Genomic DNA, 26,595 nt, shown 5'->3' with positions numbered 1-26,595 from the left:
CTATACAGTAGTTAGGAACTGGGAATCTTTTATGTGCTTTGGGTGGTGGAAATCTGTGGAATTCTTTAAAAAAAATTTTTTTTTTTAATATCTGATTTCTTTTTTTTTTTGGTATTGGTGATTGAACTCAGTACCTTGCACTTGTGAAGCAGGTGCAGTGCCATTGAGCTAAATCCCTGTCCCTAAAAAAATTTATTATAAAAAAAAATTTATTATAGTAAAAATGCCTTGGTACCAGTATTACCACTGAAGTTTTGGGGTGCTGGAGTCTCCTTGAGAAGGTGGTTTAATCCTGTACAAAGAATTGGTCAAGACAAATGCAAACAGTAGTAAAGTTTTATTAAAGGTAGGAAAAGAAACAGGCTCTGCAGAGTGAACTTGGGTGAAGTAAAAATAGGAAAAGAAGTACACTGTACAGTATGAGGGTGGGCCATCTGTGCAAGAGAACACAGTGGCAAAATCTCAGTGTGGACTGTCCTTTCTGTAGCACCCACTCCTTTGGATGGCATCAGTTCTAGGCCATCCTGTGGAAAACCTGCTCCAGTTTTCAGGAGAAGTCCATGTGCAGGACTTTGGAAATTGTGGGATTTTGTAATTAACAAATCACACCTACTTGCCCAGCCAGCTTTGCCATGCCCTAATCTCCTGTCTTAGTAGCATTCGCTGTATTTTTTATCATACCTTATAAACACACTCATGAAATAGGATTTCCAGAAGTCCTTCAGAAAGTGGCAAGAATCATAGGATGTGTTTCAAATGAGGAAGAATATTTTCAGTGGGATTAATGGCAATGGGTCTTTTAGTGTAATAATTTCTTTTTTTTTTTTAACTTGAAACACGTACAAATTACTGTGGAAGCATGGTATGTATGAGGTCAGAGGTTGGTAACAGGAAATAGTTTCTGAGAAAGCAAGTATGGGACTAGATTTTGAAGCATGAGGAGGTGTTCTAAATTTCAGGTCTGATTCTGTTATAATAACTATGAGAAACTACTTTTGTATCTAATAAAGATATGGAGAGGAGAGAGACCACTTAGGCAGGCATTGTGTGGGCAGTGAGGCTGTTTATTATGCTCAGACCAGCTGGCTGTGAACCGGCTGAATAAAGGGTATCCAGCATAGAGTGGATAGAGAACAAAGCATTTAAAGGTAAGGGGAGGGATTATTGCCTTGAGGAATTTGGGCAGATTGAGTGAGGTCCCACTTCTTAGGACTGGCAGTGGTTGTGGATACCATTAGGCTTCCTGGAACTGCTGCCTCTGAGACATGATTTACTGATCTTGTTGTTCTTGCACATCCCCCTCCTGGGCTTGATGGCACCTGAGCCATGCTTGGTGCTGTGCTCCTACCCACGTGGTTGCCATGGAGATGGTGTGCGCTCCAGCCCTGTGGTTGTCTTACCTGTAGGCGTGACAGTCTCCACTTCCCCATCCAGGCTACCAGGGGCTTATGAGCAGTTTAGAAAAAATCCCCCCAGTTCTAATATTCTGGACATTAATCTTTAAATTTTTGTCAGGTTTTTTTTCATTATAACTCTTTCCCTTAATCTATTTTTTTTGCCTCTTCTTGAATGCAATTTTCTGTGCCCCTTCTTGGAATCTGTGGTGTGTTGAAGGTTTCAGAAATAGGTGAAATGAGATGAACTCAGTACATACCCAGAGTCCTCTCCTACAGTGACAGTGGTTTCTATTAGCCCAGGGCTTCTTTCCCCAGAACTTCTGATTTTCTTGGGCAAGATCAATAGGGAACTGAAAGTCTTTTCACAAGTATTCTCCTCCTGTGGTCAGGCATAACCAAGGCCACTAGTGAGTTCCTTTTTCCTGCTAATTAAGCTCATGCAATTTAATTTAGTTTTCTATTAGTTACTTATATTTTTTAGTTAGTGGTAATATAATTTTTGTGGCCCTGAATATAACTGCAGATCAGTGATATGTTAATGAATTACTTGAAGAGATTTTTGGCTATGTTGTATAGATTCTCACTGGGATGAGTTTTGTTGCTTAATGTAGCAGGGAGAGCCTGCACTTAGAATCGTAAGACCCGAGTCTGCTTCAGCTTTGCCCCTGAGTAAAAACTGAACAAGTCATTTTACTTCCAAAGGCCTCAGTTCCTTCCTTTATAAAGGTAATAATACCTACTAATAATACCTACCCTATCTATCACTTGCTTATGAGACTTCAGGGGAGATAATTGATCTGTGAGAGATTTTTAGTGAGACAAAACTAGCCACAGGTTTTGGATTGACTTATTTTTATCCTAGAGATTACCACAGGCTGAGGCCCCAGGCAAGGCCACGAGGTTGTTCCTTTTCTGTGATTTGAACAGAATTCCCTGGCATTTAGAGGCAAAATTGATTTGCTTCCCAGCATGGAATCCATGGCCTCTGGACAGGAACTGGAAAGGTCCAGATGGGGGTGGGGATAGAGGGTGGGTGGTGGGTGGGTAGAGAGGGCCTCTTCTTATGTCCCAAACCCCACAAGTAAGTTTGTTTCTGCAGTAGATGGGTTACTAAGAATAGTTATCTGCTAATAATGATTCCTATCTGTTGAGCATCCATTATGGGTCATACCCAGTGTTTTGGAAACTGCCAAGGGTACATGATCATAGGAGAAAATGAATTTATTCCTGGATTGATGAGGAAATGAATAGCATAGCAGCTATTCTGAGGTTAAAATTTAAGGGAGGATTAAATAGTCATATTGGTCTTCTATAACATAAATACTTTTAACACCCCATGAAAGTGTACTCTGTTTATTCAGTGCTTTCCTGTATCATGTTTGAGAAGTATGTTATCATTTTACTTAATCTTTATTATCCAAATTTTAATAGATGTAGACTGGAATTATGAAAGATGAAAAGACTTGTACTTGTCACATAGCCAGGAAGTAGTGAAACCCAGACTCAAGACTAAATTTAAATCTTCCATGCTTTTAACTGTAGAGCTATGTGTAGTCTCCCATATTATTTACTACCTTACAATTACTTATATTTCTTTTCTCTTTTTTTTTTGGTGGTGGGAATCAAACTCAGGACCTTGTGCTTGCCAGGCAGGCATGGCACTGCTGAGCTACATCCCTGGCCCCCAATTACTTACATTTCTATAATACTTGTTGCTTTTGCAGGCAATCAGTATGTCCTTTGTGACCAAGATAGTGCCTAACACAGAATAAATCCTTATTGGATGTTGATCAATCCTCTTTGACTGCCTAGAAAGGGGGACAGCAAGGACTAAAGAAAAAAAAGACAATAGAGACTTCCATAATTTCAAGTATACAGGGCTGAGAGATCAGTGCCCCAGAGTGGCCAAAGACACTAGGCGCTTGACACTATTTATTGGGTTCATAGGGAGTATCAGATGATTCAGTGGGCAGTGATAATCCTAAATTCACGAGGATTTTATAATCAAGGGAGTCTCAGAGGGCAGTGGTAATCCTCTGATGATGAGGATCTTATGCTGATGAGGATCTTAGGGTGGTGAGTTTATGTTGATTAGGATGGTGAGATGAGCAAAAGTTCTTACAATAGTAGGTGGGATGAGTTAAGCTGATAAGGAATTTGCCCCTTCCCAGGTGAAACCTTTCTCTTTTTGCATTACTACTCGGTTCTTAAAGAACTAGGATGTTTTCAACTGATGTGAACTTGCTCTTGAGCATCACAGCATCATGGACTGGTGGGGCCTCAGACAACCTTAATCATAATTTAATTGTGAGGGCCAGGGACTTAGCTCAGTGGTGCCACTGCCTGCCTCGAAAGCGCAAGGTCCTGAGTTCCATCCCTGGTACCAAAATAATAACAATAACAATAATAATAATTTAATTGTGAAATGATTTTTTTCCCCAAAATTATGTAGAATGGCTCCTGACAAATCCTCAATGAATAATTGGTTGATTGAATGTATAAATGACTGAATGAACAAGGCTCTAATAATGAAAGCTTTTCATAGGTCCATAAGACTCTGGCAGATTAACTGTTATGGTTTAGATCCTGGATGCCCCCCCATCATGTTTTTGAAAAGTGATTGGATCATGGGGCTGTTAAACTCATCACTGGATTAGTCCACTGTTGAGTTCTTGGCTGACGCACTGTTAGGAAGCGGGGCCTGTTCAGAGACAGCTCCACTGGGGGCGTGACCTAGAATGATATCTATATCTCCTTCCCTGGCCCCTTCCCACACTGTCTGTTTCCTGGCTGCCACAAGTGAGCAGCTTTCCTCTGCTATTCCCCTCTGTGATGACATTTCTGTCTTGGAGCCAGCCAACCTTAGACTGAAAATGTGAGTGTGTTAAGTTACTTTTCTCTCATTGCGGAGACAAAATACCCAACACCCAAAGTTAGAGGGGAAGGGGTTTATTTGGCTTACAGTTTGTAGAGGCTTCAGTCCATAATGAACTGGCTCCAAGCCAGGGATGGCAAACAGGCATGGCAGAGCAGAAACAACATGGTACACACAAGGCAGCAAAGGCAACAAGAGAGTTAACAGTGTCTCTCTGACCCTTTTATCTTTTTCAGACTACTTAGAGTGGGTAGCACTCACATCCTTAATCCTAGTGCACTTGAGCCTAGCATTGCATCATGAATCAATTGCTTCACACACTCTAGATCAATCCTATGACCACATGAGGCTTTGGGGAGACATCTAGACCCAAACAATAACAGTGAGCCAAAATAAACTTCTTTAAGTTGTGAGTGTTGGGTATTTTGACCCATTAATGACGAAAGTGACTAAGACATTAACCTCAGTTTGGAATAGACTTTTCTCATCTGAGGCTGTAAATCAATTATTCACATTAAGCTGTAAGCCAGTGCTTCCACACAGAAATAGTGGTATTTATAGGGAACTCTAGACAAATTGACAAAATTGCCTCAGACCTTCTCCTCAGTTACCCTAAGATTAGTTTATGGAATTGGTATATCAGTTCACCTGTAACTCATTTACAGCTCCTAAGCTGTGAAGGGGATCTCATAATTGTCTGGTTTATGTCTGTTGGCCCGGTTTATACTGTACCACATACTCCTCTCCCTTCTCCAACCTTATAATCATCTATTCCTGATCATTACTGTGGTGAGCATGGGTGTGTTGTGTAATTTTTTAAAAGGGCAAACTGGGGCCAGGGATTTAGTTCAGTGGTTTTGCTGCCTGCTGCACAAGCGCAAGGACCCGAGTTTGATCCCCGGTACCAAAAAAAAATTAAAAATAAAAAAATAAAAATAAAAAAGGTCAAACTGGATTTTGTTGTTGATAGCAGGTGGTAGTAGTAGTGTGCATATACTTTGGAAGGTCAGAGAACCACCTCTTCAGACTTGTCCTTTCTTCCAGAGTGTATTCTTTGAAATTTTTAGGAGAATTCTCTTTTGAACTCAATTTTTTTTCTTTTTTTTAGGAGGAGGCTGGAATTGAACCCAGGGCCTCATGGCTTTCATGCTTTATCTCAGAGCTATACTCCCGGCCTCTCTAAACATTTTTAAAAATTTTTTTATATTTATTTATTTGGTACCGGGGATCAAACTCAGGTCATTGTGCCAGCGCAGCAGGCGGCGGAACCACTGAGCTAAATCCCCGGCCCCTAAATATTTTTTTTAAAGAGGGAGCTTTGCCTTATGAAAACCCACAGGCAATGTTTAGTATCCTCAGCATTTGGAATCTATCTGGTCTTAATAGAAAAACCTGTAGAAACCTGTTACTATTGACCTTCAGATTGGGGAGTGAGGACATTTTTTTTTTTTAATTTCTCTTGATAAAGGAAATCAAGGGCCAGGGATTTAGCTCAGTAGTGCCAAAAAAAGAAAAGAAAAGAAAAGGGGGATCAGTAATGAGGTAAATACCTTGATGTAGTGCACCTCTCCTTAGGGACAGAGAGACTTTCTAACATCAGGCAGTGCCCAACTGTGGGGATCCAAAGTCTCTGACTAATAATTGATTTATAGTTTATAGCAGTGGTTTTCTTTTTTGGGGGGGGTACCGGGGATCAAACTCAGGACCTTGCACCTGCAAAGCAGGCATGGCACCACTGAGCTAAATCCCCAGCCCTATAGCAGTGGTTTTCTAAGTGTAATCTCTGGGCTGAGGAACTTGTTAGAAATACACATTCTTGGGTCCCACCCCAGACCTACTGAATCAAACTTTGATAATAGTTCAAACCAAATTCTTCATTTTTCACGCTCTGTAGATGTTTCTGAAACACATAAATAATCTTCCTCTTCTGTCTCAATTCTGTGAACTTGTCTTGGGATCTTACTGTCATAAATATCATAATTCCTTTGAGTTCAAAACAGTTCTAGAAATAGAGGTCATGTCTCAACTACATCAAGAGGAGTAACTGTTGCCTTCTTAGAAACATTGGGAAGTCTGGGAGCAGGTAGCTCCAAATCTAGGGATGGAAGCTATAGTTCCCAGTAATATAACCAACAATTCTCTTTTCCCTTGAACATCTTTGGAAAACTAAATAATTGGCCCCAAAAATTGACTCTAAAAGGACTCTTGTTGAATAAGGTCAAAAGTGTGATTACTTGAAAACTGCTCAGCTAGTAGGGAAGGTACTTGAATTTAAGTGTCTAAATCAGGTTTTTGCTATTACTGCTCTCAGCAGGAGAAGCAGAGAAAAATGTGAATAGTCTTTGGTCTTGTTTAAGCTACAAAACCATACTTCATATTACCTCTAGAGGCCTCTGTCAACCAGGGAGAAGCTTTGGCTTCTACTGTCATGGGTGCTGTAACAATTTGTAAGTTTATGATGAGTTCATCAAACTCTGTTGTCATATGCCTGCATGGCAGGAGGCCTGGAAACTTTGTGTTACCATGCACTGGGTAGGGGTAGGCAGAGACTCAAAACCTGACTCCAGACCTTGCCTTCCTATTCCCTCCGTAGTTTGACTCCTGAGCTGAGAAAATTGAAATTCAGACATTGAGGATAGCCTGAAAAATGACACAGGCATAGAATAGTTTGATGGAGTATATTAGAATAACTATGTGTTTGGTATTGGTGAAGTGCAAAGTGCCAGGCCAATCTTGGCAAGAGAGGAAGTAAGACATTTAGATATATAGGAGCCAGGCTGGGAGGGTCCTTATGCAATGCTAAGAAGTTTGGAACTGTATTATTGGCAGTGAGGAGCCACCAGAGTTTTGGGCATGGTGGATGGATTGGGATTTTTAAAAGATCTCTAATTGCAGTGAGGAGGATGGATTGGAGAGAGAGAATGAAGGTCAGAAGACCAATTCGAAAGTTCTTGAAATAGTTTAGTCAAGACAACTGAACTAGTAGTGATAGTTGAGAGGAAGAAGAGAGGACATGTTTTCGAGACTTTTTTTGGGGGGGGGGGGACATGTTAGAATAATATCTGGCATACAATAGACATTCAGGATTTGTGGAATATAAGTTAGAACTTGATGCTGGATTTGGGTAGTATTATGATTTGAATAAAAAATGTTCCCTCAAATGCTCATGTATTCAGAGGTGGGGCTTTTTGGAAGGTCATTAGTTCATGGGGGCATTGATGAGTTCATAGCTGAATGTACTGTTATTAGGTGGGGCCTGCTTGGATAAAGTAGGTCACTGGGGGCATGGGTTTCAAGGGTATATCCTGACCCTAGCCTTGGCCCTTTCCTCTGACTTCTTCCCTTTCACTCTGCTTCCTGGCTGCCATGAGGTGAGAAGCTTTCCTCCACTATGCACTTTTTGCAATGATGTTTCTGCCTTGGAACCTACTGACCATGGACCGTTTTGTCACAGCAACAGAAAGCTAACTAACACAGGAAGTGAGAGAGAAAGAAGAATCTGAATTTATCCTGGGCTTCCTCTGCCTTAGGTGACAATTTGGTTATGACTTTAAATAGATTCTCAGTGGTACTGAGGCCATTGAGCATACTAGGGAGCTTTACTTTTAAATGTTTCTCAGGTAATTTTCTTGAAACTCTTGGAGACTCTCCCTTTTTCCTGGAATTGGGCATTTCTGAACTTAATGTGTCTTGGTAATTGTAGGACAAGATAATGTTATTCTCATTTTACAGATTGGGAATGGAGGTGCAGAGTAGTTAGGTAACTTGCCTGGAATCATCCAGCTGCTCAGAGGAAATGTTCTTTCCTCTATGTCATGTTGCTTTTGTATAATACTCTTGACTTCCTGCTGTAATTTCAGCTGATTATAGGTCATAATAAACCAAACAATAAAATTCAGAAGATTAGATTTATCTAATTACTCAGCTGTTAAGATGGGACCAGGAACTAATTGTAATTCAGTGTACCTTCTGATTCAATTCAATGGAGTGTACATATCATTCACATTATACAAAGAAAGTTATACTGATGCTTCATTAATGTTGAAGAGGGGAGAGAACCTCATAGAAATAGTCAAACATTCCCCTGTCCTCATTCTCTTTTGTCACATATATTTGGCTTCAGTGTTACCTGTCACGCAACCAAGAACAAATTACTTAACCTCTCAGGGCCTCTTTATTTTGTTTGCCACCTATAAAATAAATGATGGGAGATGTTCATTTAATAGTAATTCTTATTATTTTTACAGATGAGGAAACAGAGGTTCAGAAATATCTTAAGGACTATAAGGGTCTTGCCCAGGTCACGTCATAACCTATTGGTGCTCTAAAGTCCTGGACATACACCCCCAACCCCCTAGTGTTGAAATGGTAGTGTTTTTTGAGGGTCTTTGCCCAAATACTTGTTTCACATTTTAATTTATTTGAAAACCCAGTCTTGGTATGCATGTCATACATGTTTCCCACCTACTTCTTAGAACCTGACCAGTGAGTTGACAGTCTCTAGGAAAATCAGTACTTTAAATTTGTAGAGCCCCAAAAGACTTTCAAAATATTTATATATACATCTAGAAATTTTGACTCTTTGAATTCTAGATCTGGCTTTGCCTGAAGGATGAGTGACAGTTATTTGGGTCCAGCTTGGGCAACTTGGTAACTTGGAAAGACCTTTTCTCAAAGTATAAAAAAGGAATAGGCCTGCCCTGGGTTCAAACCCTAGTAAAGAGTGTGCACGTGTACACACACACACCAGGGTTTTAAAGTTGAAGTGATTAGCCCAAAGTCACAGAGCTAATAAGAAAAAAGAACTAGGATGTGAACCTTGGCTTGCCTACAAATGAAGCTCTTACCGTTGTATAACTCAGAGTTTGTCTTAGTTTGATACCTAGACTCAGTGTCCACAAAAATAGGGGAGACTACGTTGCCTAAGCATAAATAACACTACTTAAGGTATCTCCTGTCCTTAACTTGGAGTTATAGGAGCCTCTCCAGCCTAGAAGCCAGACCAGATAAAAATGCTCTCTTTTTTGTTCTCCCATAGCATTTTGTATTCCCATCTGTGATAGCCTTTACTCCAGACTATTTAACCAGGGTTACTTACATGCTTGCTTGTCCTTCCCATCAGATGGTGAGTTCATGGAGAGCAAGGATTATATTTTTATTTTGCATTCATTGTAGTATCTAGCACACATACATGTTCAAGTATTTAGTTGAGTTAGTGAAAGTCTGTATGCTTGACTCACTGTTGAGGGTAGTAACTCAGTTGTTAACATGTAACCTATATGCAATTCTCAAAAACATGGATTTCTGACTTCTCAGCTAATATTTAATTGTAGTACTGGGAAAAGTTAGCTAAGAAAGGGTGTAGAATGCCAGCTTCAACAGATGTGGGGCATACTCCTGTAAAACTAGCACTGGGGAGGCTGAGGCAGGAGGATTGCCATGAGTTCAAGCCTGGGCTACCTAGTGAGTTCAAGGCCAACCAGAACTACATAGTAAGACCTTGTCTCTAAAAATAAAAACAAAACAAAACAAAAAAAAGAACCACCTTATGACCCACCTATACTACTCCTTGGTATATACAGAATTAAAACTGGTGTATTGTAGGGATAACTGCATACCCATGTTTACTCTGGCACAGTTTGCAATAGCTAAGATATGAAACCAGCCTATGCCCATCAGTAGATGAATGGGTAAAGAAAATGTGATCTATATACACATAAAGAAAAATGAAATTATGTCATTTGCAGGTAAATGGATAGAACTAGAGATCATTGTGCTGTATGAAATAAGCCAGACTCAGAAAGACAAGTATCATATGTTTTCCATAATATGAGGAATCTAAAAACTGTGACATTAAAGTAGAAGGGAGATTATTACTGGACCAAAAGAGGAAGAAGTGGGTGTAAGGAAGAGTAATGGAGGATAGATACAATCAAAATGTGTTACGTGCTTATAGGGAAATACCATATTGAAACCTCAATATTTTGTAATAAGCACTAATAAAAATGTACTTTAAAAAAATGCAGGGCACATCACTACATTACTACTAACCTTATAGAAATAAAAGAAATATAAAAATGTGCTCTGATTGTATGCTAAAAAATTAGACACCTAGGTGAAATAGACAAATTCCTAAAAAGACACAAACTACCAACACTGACACATGAAGAAATAGAAAATCTGAGTAGATCCATAACAAGAAGAATTAGTAATTTTTAAAACTTCTCACGAAGAATAACTCAGGCTTCTTTGGTGACATCTACTAAACATTTAAATAACAATTGGTACCAATTCTCCACAAACCTTTCAAAATAGTGAACATGAAAGAACACTTTCTAACTCATTCTTTTGTGTTATCATTACATTGATACCAAACTAACACAGATATCACAAGACAAGAAAACTACAGACCAATATCGCATTTTGAGCTGGATGCTGAGTGGCACAATCCTGTAATCCTAGTATTCTGAGAGTCTGGGGACAGATTTAGCAAAACCTTGTCTCAAAATAAAACACACAAAAAAGGCCTGGAGGTGTAGCTCACTGCCAAGGCCTTGGGTTCAGTCCCCATTACTGGGTGTGTGTGGGGTGGGGGAATGATCCCATTTTGAATATAAATGAAAAAATCCTCAGCAAAATACTAACATTGTTTCAGATTCTTCTCAACACTTGGTACTGTCAAATTTTAAAATATCAGCACCTCTAGGGCTGCCTGGGCCTCACAGCTTGCGGCTCCCAGGGGGAGGTCTCCGGGCAGGCTGGGTTCCGACACCGTGCTGCGGTGGGGTGGGTGGGGTGGGGGTGAGAGAGGCTGGCTCCTCCCCCTGCGGAGCGTGTCTGGGCGAGGGGCGAGGGGCGAGGGGCGAAGCGCGAGGCGCAAGATCTACCTTCTGGCAACTACAGCTATCCAGGTAGAAGAGCCCAGAAAGAGGACATGGCTAATAAGTGGAAGGAAGCAAGGGCTCAGGTGAGCTCATTGCCATCTCAATTCTTAATGGGTGGCAGTGACCTTCCAGAATGTAGCTGTGCTCTTTACTCAGGAGGAGCGGAGGAAGCTGGATGCTCTGCAGAAAAGCTTGTACCAGGACGTGATGCTGGAGAATTACAGGAACCTGGCTTCCCTGGGATTCCCCTTTACCAAACCAAGGGTGATCTCCCGGTTGCAGCAAGGAGAGGATCCCTGGAAGGTTGAGAAAGAAAACCCTGGAGGCCCCTCTCTAAGATGTAAAAGCAGTCTTCAAACCACAAAGACAACTCAAACTAAAGACTCATCTCTTCAGGGGGTAATGAGGAAGAGACTGAAAAAAGATGAACCCTGGGACTTCATACCAGAAAGACCCTGCATATCTGAGGATAAATTTAAAAAACAGTAGGACAAAAATGAAAATTTGCAAATAATTTCAATAACTCATATGAAAATTCTTGTTTTAGGTGAATGCCATGACAATTTTGAATTTGGCCAAAACAGCCTGAAGTCAGTTGTTGTTAAGACACAAAGGATTGCTAGAGAAAAAATACCCTTAAAATATGAAGTACAAAGAAGTAGCTTCAAGCAAAATTAAAATTCATTTAACCAGGGGCCGGGGATTTAGCTCAGTGGTTCTGCCGCCTGCCTTGCAAGCAGAAGGATCCGAGTTCGATCCCCGGTACCAAAAAAAAAAAATTCATTTAACCGACCAAAACTCAAGACAGCAGAGAAACGCTATAAATGTAATACATGTGAAAAAGCTTTCATTCACAATTCTTCCCTTCGTAAACATGAGAAAAACCATAGTGGAGAAAAATTATTTAAGTGTAGAGAATGTTCAAAAGCCTTTAGCCAAAGTTCAGCTCTTATTCAACATCAAAGAACTCATACCAGAGAGAAGCCCTAAATATGTAAAGAATGTGGGAAAGCCTTTAGCCATAGTGCATCCCTTTGTAAGCACCTTAGAACCCACACTGTGGAGAAATCCTGTAGATGTAAAGAATGTGGTAAATCCTTTGGCAGAAGATCAGGCCTTTTTATACATCAGAAAATCCATGCTCGAGAAAATCCTCATAAATATAATCCAGGCAAGAAGTCATCCAGTCGTACCACTTCCCTTCTAGGAGGTCAGAGGCTTCATCTCAGAAAGAAGTCCTACTTATGTAATGAGTGTGGTAACAGCTTTAATTCTAGCTCATCCCTTCGTTATCATCAGAGAATTCACGCTGGAGAGAAGCCTTTCAAATGTAGTGAATGTGAGAGAGCCTTCAGTCAGAGTGCATCACTCATTCAACATGAACGAATTCACACTGGAGAAAAGCCCTTCAGATGTAATCAATGTGGAAAAGGCTTCACATCTGTCTCACGACTCGATAGACATCAAATAATTCATACTGGAGAAAAATTGTATAATTGTAATGAATGTGGCAAAGCCTTAAGTTCCCATTCCACTCTTATTATTCATGAGAGAATCCATACTGGAGAGAAACCATGTAAATGTAAGGTATGTGGGAAAGCCTTCAGACAAAGTTCAGCTCTCTTTCAACATCAAAGAATGCATACTGGGCGGGAGATTTAACTTAGTGGTTTTGCCGCCTGCTGCGCAAACCCAAGGACCCGAGTTCAATCCTCACTACCAAAAAAACCCAAATAACAAAGAATGCATACTGATGAAAGACCCTATAAGTGTAGCAAGTATGGGAAAACATTCAGGTGTAACTCATCCCTTAGTAATCATCAAAGAATTCGTACTGGAGAGAAACCTTATCAATGTCTAGAATGTGGGATGTCATTTGGCCAAAGGGGTGCTCTTATCATCAGAGGATTCATACAGGAGAGAAACCCTTCAAATGTAATATATGTGGAAAAACTTTTAGACAAAGCTCCTCACTTATTGCACATCAAAGAATTCATACTGGAGAGAAGCCCTATGAATGTAATGCATGTGGGAAACTTTTTAGCCAGAGGTCATCCCTTACTAATCATTATAAAATTCATATTGAAGAGGTCTCCCTGAAAGCAGATTTGCATCTGTGAAAGCCTTAAACCAAAGCTTATCAGAGAATATGTACTTGAGATTGATTTATTTAATGAATATGAGGAAACTATTTTTTTTGTTTTGTTGGTACCGGGATCGAACTCAGGTCCTTGCACTTGCACAGCAGGCGGTGAAACCACTGAGCTAAATCCCTGGCCCCTAGGAAACTATTTTTAATTTAGTCCTCAACAGATACTAATATCCAAGGAAAAACCTTCTCTATGTAATGATTATGGTGAAAACTTTTATACCTGTTAGTCACTTTTTAAAACATCCTAAGACAGACACCTCATAGTTGCAGAAATTGGCATAGGCCATTTGTAAGATGAAAATTTTTTTTTCTGTCTTTATCAGCATTATGCAATATCTGCATTATGTAAACATGAGAAAAATCGGAGTTCAGGGTTGCTAAATTTTTCAGAAACCTGTATGAGCTGCTAGCATATTTATTAAAGCTAATGTAATAACAAAAGAATTGATCTTAAAAGTAAATGCATTTTTAGGAAATAGGACCAAATAAAAAGAAAACAAACTGCAAACTAAAAAAAAAGAATAAATAAATAAAATAAAATAAAATGTTTACCAGTCTTGCCGGGTGTGGTGGTGTGGTAGTTCATGCCTGTGATCCACCTCTGCACATTGGGAGGCTGAGACAGGATTGCCAAAAGCCTGAGAAGCGATAAAGTGTTTTTGAAGAAAGCTGATTTTTTTTTTCTTTTTTCCAGTACTGGGGATTGAACTCAGGACCTTGCACTAGGCAGGTGCAGTGCCACTGAGCTGACTCCCCAGCCCCTGGACAACTTTTTGAAACCCTGTCTCAAAATTAAAAACAAAACTGAAAAAAAGGCTGAGGATGTAGCCCAGTGCAAAGGCCCTGGGTTCAATTCCCAGTACCACAAATGAATGAATGAATGAAGGATAATAATAAAAAATAAAATGTTTACCAGTCTGATAGTTATGAAACGATAGTAAATGCCATATATTTGTATTTTGTTGATTGCTGGTATAGTTTGAACTTCCTTTCATATTTTTTCTCCTTTCTCCCCAGTTGATTGATTCTTCTATGAATTAGTCATATTATTTTCATTTCTTATTGATTAATGCGTGTTTTTTTATGTGAGTTTTTTTATTTTGGATATTAACCCTGTGTTGTATGTGTTGCAGATGTCTTTTTATCTTCTGTATTTGTCTTTTCACTTTATGGCCTCTTTTGTCATATAGAGCTTTATATTCTGATGAATTAAATGTATCACCCTTCTGTGATTCTTCCTTTTGGTCTTATCTAAGAAATACTCCCTAACCCCAAGGTCCTACTGGGGTTTTCATATTTCTTTTTCCAATGGTTTTAAAGTTTTATTTTATTTTATATTAAGGTCCTTGGTTTTTCTGAAGCTAGAGAAGTGTGAGGTAAGAATCTCATTTTATTCTTTTAGTTTTCAATTAGCATTAATCGTGCCTTGGATAAACCTCATTGGCTATGATACTGCCACTGCACAAAGCTGTCATTTTAATTTTTTATGTGGAATACAAGTGTCCCAATATATTTTACTGAATCTAAGCAAGATTTTTTCCCCCCATTATTGCATTTCTTTAAGCAGAATAATAGAATGAAATAGTGAATAATGCAATGAAAAGAGAGAAAGGGGTTCATGGACCACATCATTAATTTATAGAATTTCATGTTGCTCTTTTATCTGTGTTTAGCAGGTAAATGCATGAAGACTGTTCACCAACAATCTGGAAAGTGCTGGGTATTTCCAAAATACCTTATAGATTTAGGAGGTAAAGAAAAATCATTCTGGATTGGAGATTGAGACAGAATAGGCTATCTGCTTTCCATTAAGATTTCTCCCATTCCAGCAGATAAGAAACTACAGAGATATTTTTAGATTTGTTTAAAAAATTTTCCCCCTTTAGGTATGGCACACAGACTCAACCTTACCTAAAACAATTACATTATAAGCATCTACATATGCAGCCTATATTTGTTGTGGGTAGTATTGTTTCTACACTAAAGACATGACAAGCCTGCTTAGGTGTTAATAGCTTGAATGACCCAGAGGTGACTGGCCACAACCTGGATGGACTTGCTTTCCCTGAAGATCCAGCACAGTCAAAGGACATCTGAGTACTAGGTATCTCCCACTTTTTTGTTACCTTAAGGGAGTTGCCTTGCTCTGAGAGCGATGCCTAATTTACAGTTCACACTCTTTATAATTCCTAGGGGCTGCCTATGCAAGGCTTGGTGGGTGGGCCTTGACTTCAGTATACTGGCTGCTTCAAATTCAGTCTGGTGGGCAGGCCCGAAGTGAGCACTACAGAACTGCTGCCTGTTGGGCTGACCTACATTCTCAACAGTCTAGCACTCTCAGCAGCTAGCCCTCCCAGCTAGTAAGAGGAATCCAGATTCAGGCATTTTTTCTGGAGCTAACGATTCAGAGGTCCTTTTATTTTCTTTCTATTGAAGAAAAAGAGGGAAAGCCTGAAAACCCTACAGTTTCCTGTCTTGCTTTGCATCGTCTTACCCTATAGCACTAAAAATGGGACGTTACAATCAGGATTAATTTTTATAAAGCTGTATCTCTGAAATATCTTTATAGCCTTTCCCCTCCTTCTTTATTCCATTGCTACTGTATTATTTTAGTTTTTCCTTTGGGCCACTGCAATAACTTTCTATTAGGTCTCTGTTCTTGCTTACTCTGAATCCACTTCTACACTGTTGGTAGAATAATCTTTGTAAAAGTCAGATCCAGGGCTGGAGATTTAGCTCAGTGGTGCTGCCACCTGCCTCGCAAGCACAAGGTCCTGAGTTCAATCCCTGGTACAAAAAAAACAAAACAAAACATCTGAAGTTTCACAGATTAAAACGCTCTAATGGCTTCCTGTTGTTTACTAATAAAGTCCATCCCTTAGTTGGCATTTAAGTTCCTTCATAATCTGCCTCACATCTGTCTTTTTGTCTTCTTTTCCTGCCACTTTCTCCTGTACAATGTAAACTCCAACCAGCAGGAGTTACTTGTCTTTGCCAAAGGTAGTGTGCATTTTCATGCCTTCATACATAGAATGACTATACTTTTTTTTTTTTTTTTTTGGTACCGGGGATCGAACTTGGGTCCTTGCGCTTGCAAGGCAGGCGGTCAAACCACTGAGCTAAATCCCCAGCCCTGACTATACTTTTTGTCACCATCCTTCACACCTCTGACAAATTCCTCCAATTCATTGTTCAAAACCAACTAAAATGTTTGTTCCACAGAAGCCATTCCCAACTTTTTCAAACCTGTTTGTTTCCTTCTCATTGACTCTACCATTCTGACTATACATTATATGTATTGTCTATAGATTAATTTAAATAACCTATATTATTTCCACATTAGAATGCAGGCTACTATGTAAAGAAGGTACCTAGCACCATGTTTGGTGCAGAAGCATTTGCTAGATGCTAACTACTCTAATGATCATGATGAAGAAATCCAGATAATCAGTCTTGTGTCAGTTTGATAAAAACTTTAAAATCAGTAGCTGGGCATAATGACACATGCTTGTAGTCACAGCTACTCGAGAGACTGAGACAGGAAGATTGAGAGTTAAAGGGCTGCTGGAGGGCCAAGGATTTAGCTCAGTGGTTTCGCCACCTGCTGCACAAGTGCGAGGACCCGAGTTCAATCCCCGGTACCAAAAAAAAAAAAAAAAAAGGCCTGCTTGAGTATACATAGTGAGGCCTTGTCTCAAAAAAAAAAAAGAAAAGAAATCAGAGGAAGAGTAAACTAGAAAAAATGAATTGTTTTAAGATAAGGAAATGTGATGCCTACTTGAGAAGAACACTGATACAGGGGACTTATAAACTGAAGTCTTATCAGAGATAAGCAATTTGGAATGGGGAAAGTTGAAGGGAACAAATTAGGTAAATTGCCTTGTAATCCCAGCATTTAGGGAGGCCAAAACAGGAGGATAACAAGTTGTAGTCCCACCTTGGCAATTTAGTAAAACCCTGGTCTGCAGATAAAAAGAGCTGGGGATGTAGCTCAGAGGTAGAGTGTCCCTGGGTGTGATTCCAGTACACGCACACACACACACACGTGTGTGTGTGTGTGTGATAAATTAAAATTAAGGAAGAATAATAATGTCTTTGTATTTCTGGAGCTCTATCCTAGAGCAGAGGGAATAGACATGTTTTGTGAGGGTAGAACTGGGACCAGTGGCTGAGGAATTGTTCAGGGTAAGATTCTTGGACTCAATTGGACTCAGTCACCTCTAATGCCTCTTCTGTATCCAGTGCCTGTGTTATACTTTTCAATAACATGTGCATGTCCTATATTAAGATACTGAGTGGAAACAGAATACCTTTCGTTTTAAAAACTGAATCATCTTTGACCGAATTGACTCTACAAAATAGATTCTTGTTTTCTTTGGTTTTAGAGTTGAAATAAAGGATTCTTGACCACATGAGTGGCAATGGCAATCAAATCTGGAGGTTTATACTGAGTAGACTCATGTTTTGAGGAGTAGTAGGGAGGTTGGTAGGAATGGATTTTGTTTCATTCAAGCCTGAATTCTGTTTCTACTCCCTACTTACTACCTGTGTAAGATATGTCTCAATAGTTTCTTCTCTGAAGTGAAACCAGCCAGGTGTAGTGATGCATGCCTGTAATCTCGTAATTTCAGCACTTGGAAGGCTGAGACAGGACGATTGCCGTGAGTTTGAGGCCAGCCAGGGCTACCAAGTGATTTTAAGACCAACCTGAGTTTCATAACGAGACCCTGTCTCAAAAAACAAAAATAAAATAAAATGGAACTATTGGTATATTTTGTAGAATTAGGGTGAAGATTAAGTCAGATAATTAAGTGCTTAGACAGTGTCCAGAAAGTAATACAGATTCCAAATTCCTTTCTCTTGCCCTCTTTCTTATTTTGAGAGAATAAAGACTTCTATTAGTTTTGGTTTTGGTCAACATGACACTGGAGGCAACGGTGGGTTTTCTTTTTAATCCTGAGCTTCAAACCTAAACTGTCTTTATTACCTAAATGTCCTGCCGCTCAAAAAGGAGTAACCTTTTGTCTTCCTGACCCAGAGTTAGTCTTCTACTAGCTTTATTTAGTGCTAATCCTAGTAAGAAAGAAAGAGGATTAGATTGTATTGACACCTGTAAAGCAATTAAAATGTACATACCAGAATCCTGGAAACTTGATCACTACTACAGCCTTTGGGCTATAAAGAAGAAAAGCTCACTTGAGTCCTTTTATTCTCTTCATTCTTCACTTTAAAAATATAAATACAGAAGGGCAGTTTTGTTTCCAAGGGCCAAGTCATACTTATTTGGTAGGTGTAGAAAAGGCATTGTTTTGGGAATACCCTCCCCAGTTCTACCACTGAGTTGCTAAATAATCTTAGCCAAAAAGTCATTTCACCTTGGGGCCTCTGTTTGCTTATCTACAGAATGGGAGAAATACTGTAACATTAGAGTTGATTTTAGGCTCAAATGAAAAACAGGTGTGAAAATATCTTTTGTATGAGCAATGGGTGAAGTATACATGGTATGTTATTTCACCTCAGTGTGGTTTGCCACTGATGAACTGTAGCAGATCCAGTCAGTCTTGAGGGGTGTGGGGTCTGGAATGTACTCTGTGCACTTGGTTGAGGCTGAGCATTTGGAATCTGGTGGGAGGAGACTTCCAGCAGGGAAGCCACAAACTAGTAAGTGTGTTAGTTTATATTCTGTTAGTAAGTGTGTTAGTTTACATTCTGATGGGAGACAGGCTGGTCACATAAGCAAATACATAATATGTCAAGTGGTTTCGTGCTATGAAGAAAAAGCGTTTTGAGGAGCATAGAGACTGATGAGAGTATTATTTTTTTTTGAGAGTATTATTTTAGGAAGAATGTAACATGAGCTTTGAACAGTTTTAGGAAGAGGGAACAAAAAAAAAGGTTCTGCCGATGAAGGCGCTTGACACATTTGAGGGAGCATCAAGAAGGCCATTGTGGCTGGAGAAGATAACAGCATGCAAATAGTAGAAGAGGAGTTTAGACAGGTAGTGGAGGCTCAGGTAGGTCATTAAAAGGATTTAGCTGTCATTGTCTTAGTAAGCTACTTTGGGGCTTAAAAAGAGAGACCTATTCTGTAATCTGATTGACTATTTTAAAAGATCACTGACTGCTGTGGGAAATAGACCATCTGGAATCTAAGGTACCAGCAGGAAAACCAGTTATGAAGCTATTATAGTAATATAGGTGGAAACTAATGATAATTTGGATTAAGAGAGAAAGTGTATAGGTAATGTGCTATGGTCAAATTTTGAATATATTTTAAAAGTGGAATTTAAAAGATTTGCTGGTCCATTGGATGTGAATAGAAGAGAGAGAACAGAGTTAAGAATGACTGTTTTTGGCCAGAGTTGGAAGAGAGCATTTTCATCTAGTGATGTGGAGAAAACTGTAGAGAACAAATTTAGAAAGGATTGGAACCAAAGGATAAAAATTAAAAATTAAGGTCCAGGGATTTAGCTCAGTGGTGCCTCACAAGCACAAGGTCCAGAGTTTGATCTGTGGTGCCAAAAGAAAAGAAAAGAAAAAATTAATTTTTAAAAGCATCTTATGTTTGGAAGTAATAGTGACTAAGAGCCTGTAGTACCTGGCCTCTAGTACTTTGGGAGTAACATTATCCTAAGTACTTTATTTTTGTAGCTATTGTGAATGGGATTGCTTTCTTTCTTCCCTTTTTGTTGGGGGGCGTGAGTTGCCGAGACTCCAACCCAGGGCCTGGTGAGTCTAGGTAAGCACTCTACCACTGAGCTTTATTACCAGCCTGGGATTACTTCCTTGGTTTAATTCTCAGCAAGTGTGTTTTATATATATAGGAGCACTGCTTTGTTATACTGTATATGGCCTTTATTATGTTGAGATTTGTTCTGTTTACACTTTGTTAAGAGTTTTTGTCATGAAAAAATGTTGGATTTTATAAAAAAATTTTTCTGCATTTATTGAAATATGATACAACTTTTTTTTTGAGACAGTCTCATTATATTGCCCAGGCTTACCTTAAACCCTCAATCCTCCTGCCTCAGCCTTCCTAATAGCTGAGATTACAAGCATACAACAGTACACCCAGATAATCATATTTTTTTCTTTCATTCTATTGCTATAATGTATTACATTTATTTATTTTCATATGTTGAATTATCTTGACACTTGATCATGGTGTATCTTTTTTAGTTTTTCTTTCATTTTTTGGAATACTTTGAAAAGAATTGGTAATAGTTCTTAGTTCCTCCAGAAGCTCATTGTATTGAAGGCTTGGCCAGCACCTGACAGGCTTTTGAAGTGATTGGATCATGAGGAGTCTAACTTTACCTGTGGATTAACCCATTGATGAGATCATGATTTAATGCCATTGTTAGGTGATAGAAATAGGAGGTGGGGCAAAGTGAAAGGAAGTGGATCGTGGGGGTGTGGTCTTGGGAACTTTATTTGGTCCCTGGTCCTTTTCTCTCTCTGCCTCTGTCATCCCCTCTGCTTCCTGGTTGCCATGCGGTAACTGACTGTCCATCACCACTACCTTCTACCTTGAGTTTTTTGCTTTGCCATAAGCCTAAAAGCAATGGAACTGGCTGACCATTGACTGATACATGAGCCAAAATAAATTTTTGCTCCTTTGTTTATGTCAAGTATTTTGTTACAGTGATGGAAAGCTAACAACATGAATTTCAGAATTGTTTTATATTTATGTGAGGAAACATTTATTTATGTTTTATATATTTATTTTTGTGTATTTTTTAATATGCTTATGTATACCAAAATATATTAGTACTTTGATGGAGATTACATTAAATCTGTAAATTACTTTGGGTAGTATGGACATTTTAACAATAGGTGTACTTCCAATCTGTGAAACTGGGAGGTCTTTCCATTTTTTGTGTATCATCTTTAATTTCTTTCATCATGTTTTATAATTTTTATTGTAGAGGTCATTTACTTTGTTAAATTTATTCCTAGGCATTTTAATATTTTGTAACTATTTGAAAAAGTGTTATAGAACACTAAATAGTATTGTGTCCTTCTTTACAGATGCAAAAACAAAGATACAGTAATCTCATGTCCCAAAGTCACACAAATAATCAGTGTTGTTACTGGGATTTAGACCTAGGCAGTCTGCTCCAGAGCACACTTTTTATGCTGGGAATCAAACCCAGGTCCTTGCTCATGGTAAACAAGCACATTACCACTGAACTACATTCCTAGTCCCTCAGACCCCACATACTTAGCTGCTATATTATATAACCTTGATACCTAGCAGGCATCCAAGTAGACATGTCAAGAAGAAAGATATTATATGAATCAGTTCAGGCAAGAAGTATATGAAATATTGCTATAGTATTGAAATAGTGAATTCTAGCGATATAAAACTCAATTATAATCAGTGGATAGATGAAGCTAAAAAGGTAGGTTAGAGCCAGATATCATAAAGGAGACATCATCACAAGAAGATAGAATTATGAGATAAGACTCAAGACAATCTGTATCCTGAGATTTGGTTAACAGATCAGTCCAGCCCCTCAGAATAAAGGAGATTATAAGCCAAACCACTTATGAATTTCTCCAAAATGTTAACTCCACGCCTATACTTCTTCATGTCCTTCCTCTTTTTAGTTTATATCCAGGGACAGTGTCCAGCATAAACCCTAGCAGACATTAAACAAATAATAGTACTAAATAAATGATGATTGATGAAAGTCTCTTTTCTAACCAGTCAATCCCGTCATGACTCTTTTCAAGCTATATGCTAACTTTCCACTTACCTTTCTCCTTCATCAGTTGGTGACCCTCTCAAAGGCAGCAACTTTGGTTAAATTCATTTTTCTGTTTTTAAAACATTCATAAGTCCAGTATTCAACCTCTTGGTCATTACTTCATTAATTGAATACCTATACCTATTCTCTGCCTTATTTATGCTAGGTATTAGAAATGCAAATAACACCATCAAAGGAAGCAACAAGATGAAAAAATAGCAGTTGGGACAAGGGAACAAAATAAAAACCAGAAAAGGAGTAGGGAGGAAGTCCAACTTAACTGTGATGCCCTTTTTGGAGAGAGTTGATAGTGAGGAAAGGATATTTCCTGCTGACACATCAGCTATCAGCCAGGCTGAGAAGCTCTGGTGTTTGCTGAATAGGCTGAGCGGAGTAATGATGTGATAGGTTGACAGAATGGGAAATGGGAAGGAGGAACTGACCAAGAGTTTTTATGTACAGGCAAATGAGACATAGCTCTGCCTTCAAGGAGCTTAGTTTGGGTAGAGCAGTATAGGATAGGAAATGAAAACAAACTATTGACTTGTACCATGTGGTAAGTACAATATGAAGTACAATTGTGGTAAGGTAATTATGCATGTATCTTCAAATTTGTTCTGTTTTAAAAAATAGAAGGTCCAAGAAGTAGAGAGTTTGGCGTAGTATGAAGAAGGCAAGTTTCACACAATTCCAGAAGTAGAGTACTCTCTTGGAAAGAAAGGCATATGATATCAGTAGAGACTTAAGGGCTGGGATAAATGAATTCATGAAAGTGTTGTAATAGAGGCTGTAACCCCAAATGTAAGATTGGACTAACTGGCCTTTAAGATGCTTTCTAACCCCAGCAGTCTGGACCTCAAGTCCTTTCTCGTTTTTAGATCTACTCATGTCACCTATAAAATGAAAAATAGTCAAATAAAGCTTCCTCTAGTGCTGCCATTCTATAATATATGACAGATTCAAGTGAATTAAAAATAATCCTTCTGCTGCCTGCCTCGCAAGCACAAGGATCTGAGTTTGATCCCCGGTACCAAAAAAGAAAAAGAAATCCTGAGCCAGGAGTGATGGTGCATGTATGCAATCCCAGCATTCTGGAGAGGCTGAAGCAGGATGATTTGAGCCCAACCTGGGCAAGTTGGTGCCTTAGCAAGACCTTGTCTCAAAAATAAAAGTGAGGAGGAAAAAAAGAACTGGGCGTGTAAGTCATATATCTCAGGGAGAAGGCCCTGGGGTTCAATCTCCAGTACCACCACCATGACAACAACAATGAAACTACAAATATTCCTTGTTTAACGACCTACCTAGTTAACGACCTACCTAGTTAACGACTGTTTCAATTTACAACCCATTGCCCGAACTTAATAACTCCTCGGTGTTTTGCTTTGTTTTTGAGAGAGGGTCTCACTCTGTAGTCCAGGCTGGCCTCGAACTTGTGGTGATTCTCTTGCCTCAGCCTCCCCAGTGCTGGGATTACAGGTGTGTACCAGCATGCCCGGATGGATAGTTCTGTACAGCTTGTTGATAGATTCTCAATGTTTTTTTTGGACAGTATACCTTGTTACAGTACTGTAGTTTTTGCTGGTTGTACTGTATAGTACAGTACTGCAGTTTTATGTTATACATTACAGTACTGCATGTAAGAGCTATACAAATAAAAGCAAAGTCATCAAGTTGGAGTTTCCTTTGACCAATTCTTTGTTCTGGGTATTGTAACGTACATACTATATATAATTCTTCATTTAGCAACCAATTCAATTAACGACCTAGTTGGGGGGAGCAGGCAGGAACTCTGTCATTAAAGGAGGAATATCTGTGCTTGGAAACACTGAAAGAAGATTCTTTAATTGCTGCTAAAGTAAAAGGCATCTAAATGACGGGACAGTGATTACCTGTGTGACTGCATAACCTCTCACATGAAGCCAAATACAAATTTCAGCCATGAGACTGGATCGTTTAGCTTCCCAGATTAGACCCCCCCCCCCCCCCCCGCCACCGATTTACTTCTGGAGAAGTGGCACACCTCTAGAGTGCTAATTAAGTGACAAGTTTGCCACCTCAATTTTAAAATCAGAAAATGATTGGAGAGGGGGATGAATTTTCTTTGTAGTTGGAAAGGATTTAGGGAATAGCATATTAACAAAGATACATTATTGAAGTTTCAATATTTACAAATCCCCAAGAAGCTTTTAGGGATTTAGGGATTTAATCTTTGACTTTTAAAACCAGTTTTCCATTGTCAGTCAAATACAAATGAGCATTTAAAAACTACAAGGAATAGTGAGACAAGCACTTATATGCTGCTAGTGGATGTTCAGATAGCTTTCTAGATGAACACTTTGTAGTCTCTTAGTTGATCTTTGTGTTTCTCTACCCTTGCCCCTAGATAGTCTTTTTTCAACACAGCCCTCAGAGTGACCCTTTTCAAACATAAGTCAGATGGTGGTATTCTTCTGCTCAAACACTGTGATGCCTTCTCATTTCACTCAGAATAAAAGTCTTAAGTCCTGACAGTGGCCTTGTATGGCCCTACATGAACTGAACAACCTTTATCTTTCTGGCTTCCTCTACTACTGTACCCTTCATTTGTTCCACTCCACCACCCTAGCCTCTTTGCAGTTCTTCTGACATGTCCCCTGTGCTTTCAATTTAGAGCCTTTGTACTATTTTCTTTGCCTGAAGTGCCCTTCCTTCAGCTGTTTGTTTAACCTTATTTCCTTCACACCCTTGCAGAAATCTTAACCTTTTCAGTGTCTCTTGCCCTGATTATTCTTTGCAATATTACAATACTTTCAACCTCAATACAGACAGTTCTGATGTCCTTTAACCTGCCCTTTTTTATGGTAAAGTATTTTGTTTATATTCACTATTTATTCATTCTCCTTCCTTTTTAAGCTTCACGAAGGTAGGGTTATTTCTTCTGTTCACTGATAAAAATCTTTAAACCAGTGTCTGTCACAGAGTAGATGGTCAATATTTTGAATGGATGAACTTTTAAAATATCTCCTTTTGGGCCGGGGATTTAGCTCAGTGGTTCTGCCACCTGCCTCGCAAGTGCAAGGTCCTGAGTTCGATCCCCAGTACCAAAAAAAAAATCCCCTTTTGTTTTTTGAGACAAGGTCTTGCTATGTAGTTTAGGTCAGCCTTGAACTAGCTATGTAGTCCAGGCTGACCTTGAACTTGAAATCTTCCTGCCTTAGCCTACTGAATGCTAGAATTATAGGTATCCATCACCACATCCAGCTACAACTAATTTTTAAAGAAATACAGTTGCAGCCAGAGGTGTATTTAGGTGGTTTTAGGTTCTTAGCTATAATAAAAATGAAAAATTTCAAACAAACTGAACATCTAAAAATAGGGATAATGTTTAAATGATTTGATGTACTACATAATGGAGTATCATAAAGATACTACAAATGATGTTTTTGAAGAACATATAATATATGAGAAAATATTTATGATGTTTAAGTGAAAAAGTAGCATATAAAACTTTTATACCTCTACCTCGCACCATGTACAAATATTAACTCAAAGTGGATCAGTGGCGCAATGTGATGATACACCTGTAATTCTACCTACTTGGGCAGCTGAGGCAGGAGAATCACAAGTTCAAGACCAACCTTGGAATTATGAGAGCCTGCCTCAAAATTTAAAAAGGGCTTGAGTGTGATTCAGTGGTAGAGCACTTGCTTAGCATTCACAAGTCCCTTCAGTTCCCAATACCACCCCTCCAAAAATATTTTTTTCAATGATTTAGTATATATGCTGCCGAAGCGAGCATGTTTTTCAATGATTTAAATATGAGTACAAACCATAAAACTCTTAGAAGAAAACACAACCTTCAGTTTGACAGTAGATTTTTAGATTTGACACTAAAAATACAAGCAACAAAAGAAAAAAAAAGATAAGTTGGACTTAAAGTTTTAAAAATTTGTATCAAAGGCATTATTGGGAAAGTGAAATGACAACCAGTGGAATGGAGGAAATATATCTGATCCTATGTCTGACAATGGCTCCATATTCAGGACATACAAAGAATTCCTGCAACATAACAGGAAAAAGAAAACCCAGTTTTTTTTTAAATGGACAAGTGATTTGAATAGACAGTTCTCCAAAGAAGATACACAACTATCCAAGCAGCACATAAAAAGATGCTCAACATCTTTTGAGCATTGGTCATTAGAGAAGTGTAAATCAAAACAGTAATGAGGGCTGGGGATTTAGCTCAGTGGTTCCGCGTGCAAGGTCCCGAGTTTGATCCCCCGTACCCAATAAAAAAAAGAAGAAAAGAAACAGTAATGATAAACCACATCGCACCAACTATGGTTTGGTATCTTGTTTTGTTTTGTTTTGGTGGTACTAGGGATTGAACCAAAGGCCTCTGCACTGAGTTACATCCCCAGTCCTCTTTTATTTTGAGACAGGGTTTCACTAAGTCACTAAATTGCCAAGACTGGGTTCAAATTCAGGATTCCTCCTGCCTCAGCTCCCAGAATACTGGATTTACAGGCATGTGCCACCATGCCCACCTGAAAGC

General features: G+C 39.0%; 1 protein-coding gene and 2 pseudogenes across 3 annotated transcripts in view; 2 read left to right on the top strand and 1 right to left on the bottom strand.

Moving 5' to 3' along the window:
• The window catches only part of Fam168a (family with sequence similarity 168 member A), a 178,566-nt gene that overhangs the window by 119,238 nt on the left and 32,733 nt on the right, over positions 1-26,595 (top strand). The gene's annotated exons all lie outside the window — the stretch shown is intronic.
• Positions 11,277-17,030, top strand: LOC101718080 (uncharacterized; annotated as a pseudogene).
• On the bottom strand, positions 14,696-14,778 carry LOC147828040 (U4 spliceosomal RNA; annotated as a pseudogene).

Source organism: Heterocephalus glaber, unplaced genomic scaffold (assembly GCF_053883595.1).
Source record: "Heterocephalus glaber isolate CG9 unplaced genomic scaffold, H.glaber_assembly_v1.0 deba00001428, whole genome shotgun sequence".
Classification (NCBI taxonomy): domain Eukaryota; kingdom Metazoa; phylum Chordata; class Mammalia; order Rodentia; family Bathyergidae; genus Heterocephalus; species Heterocephalus glaber.
The sequence above is the reverse complement of the archived record's forward strand: the minus strand, read 5'-3'. Positions and strand labels throughout refer to the sequence as shown.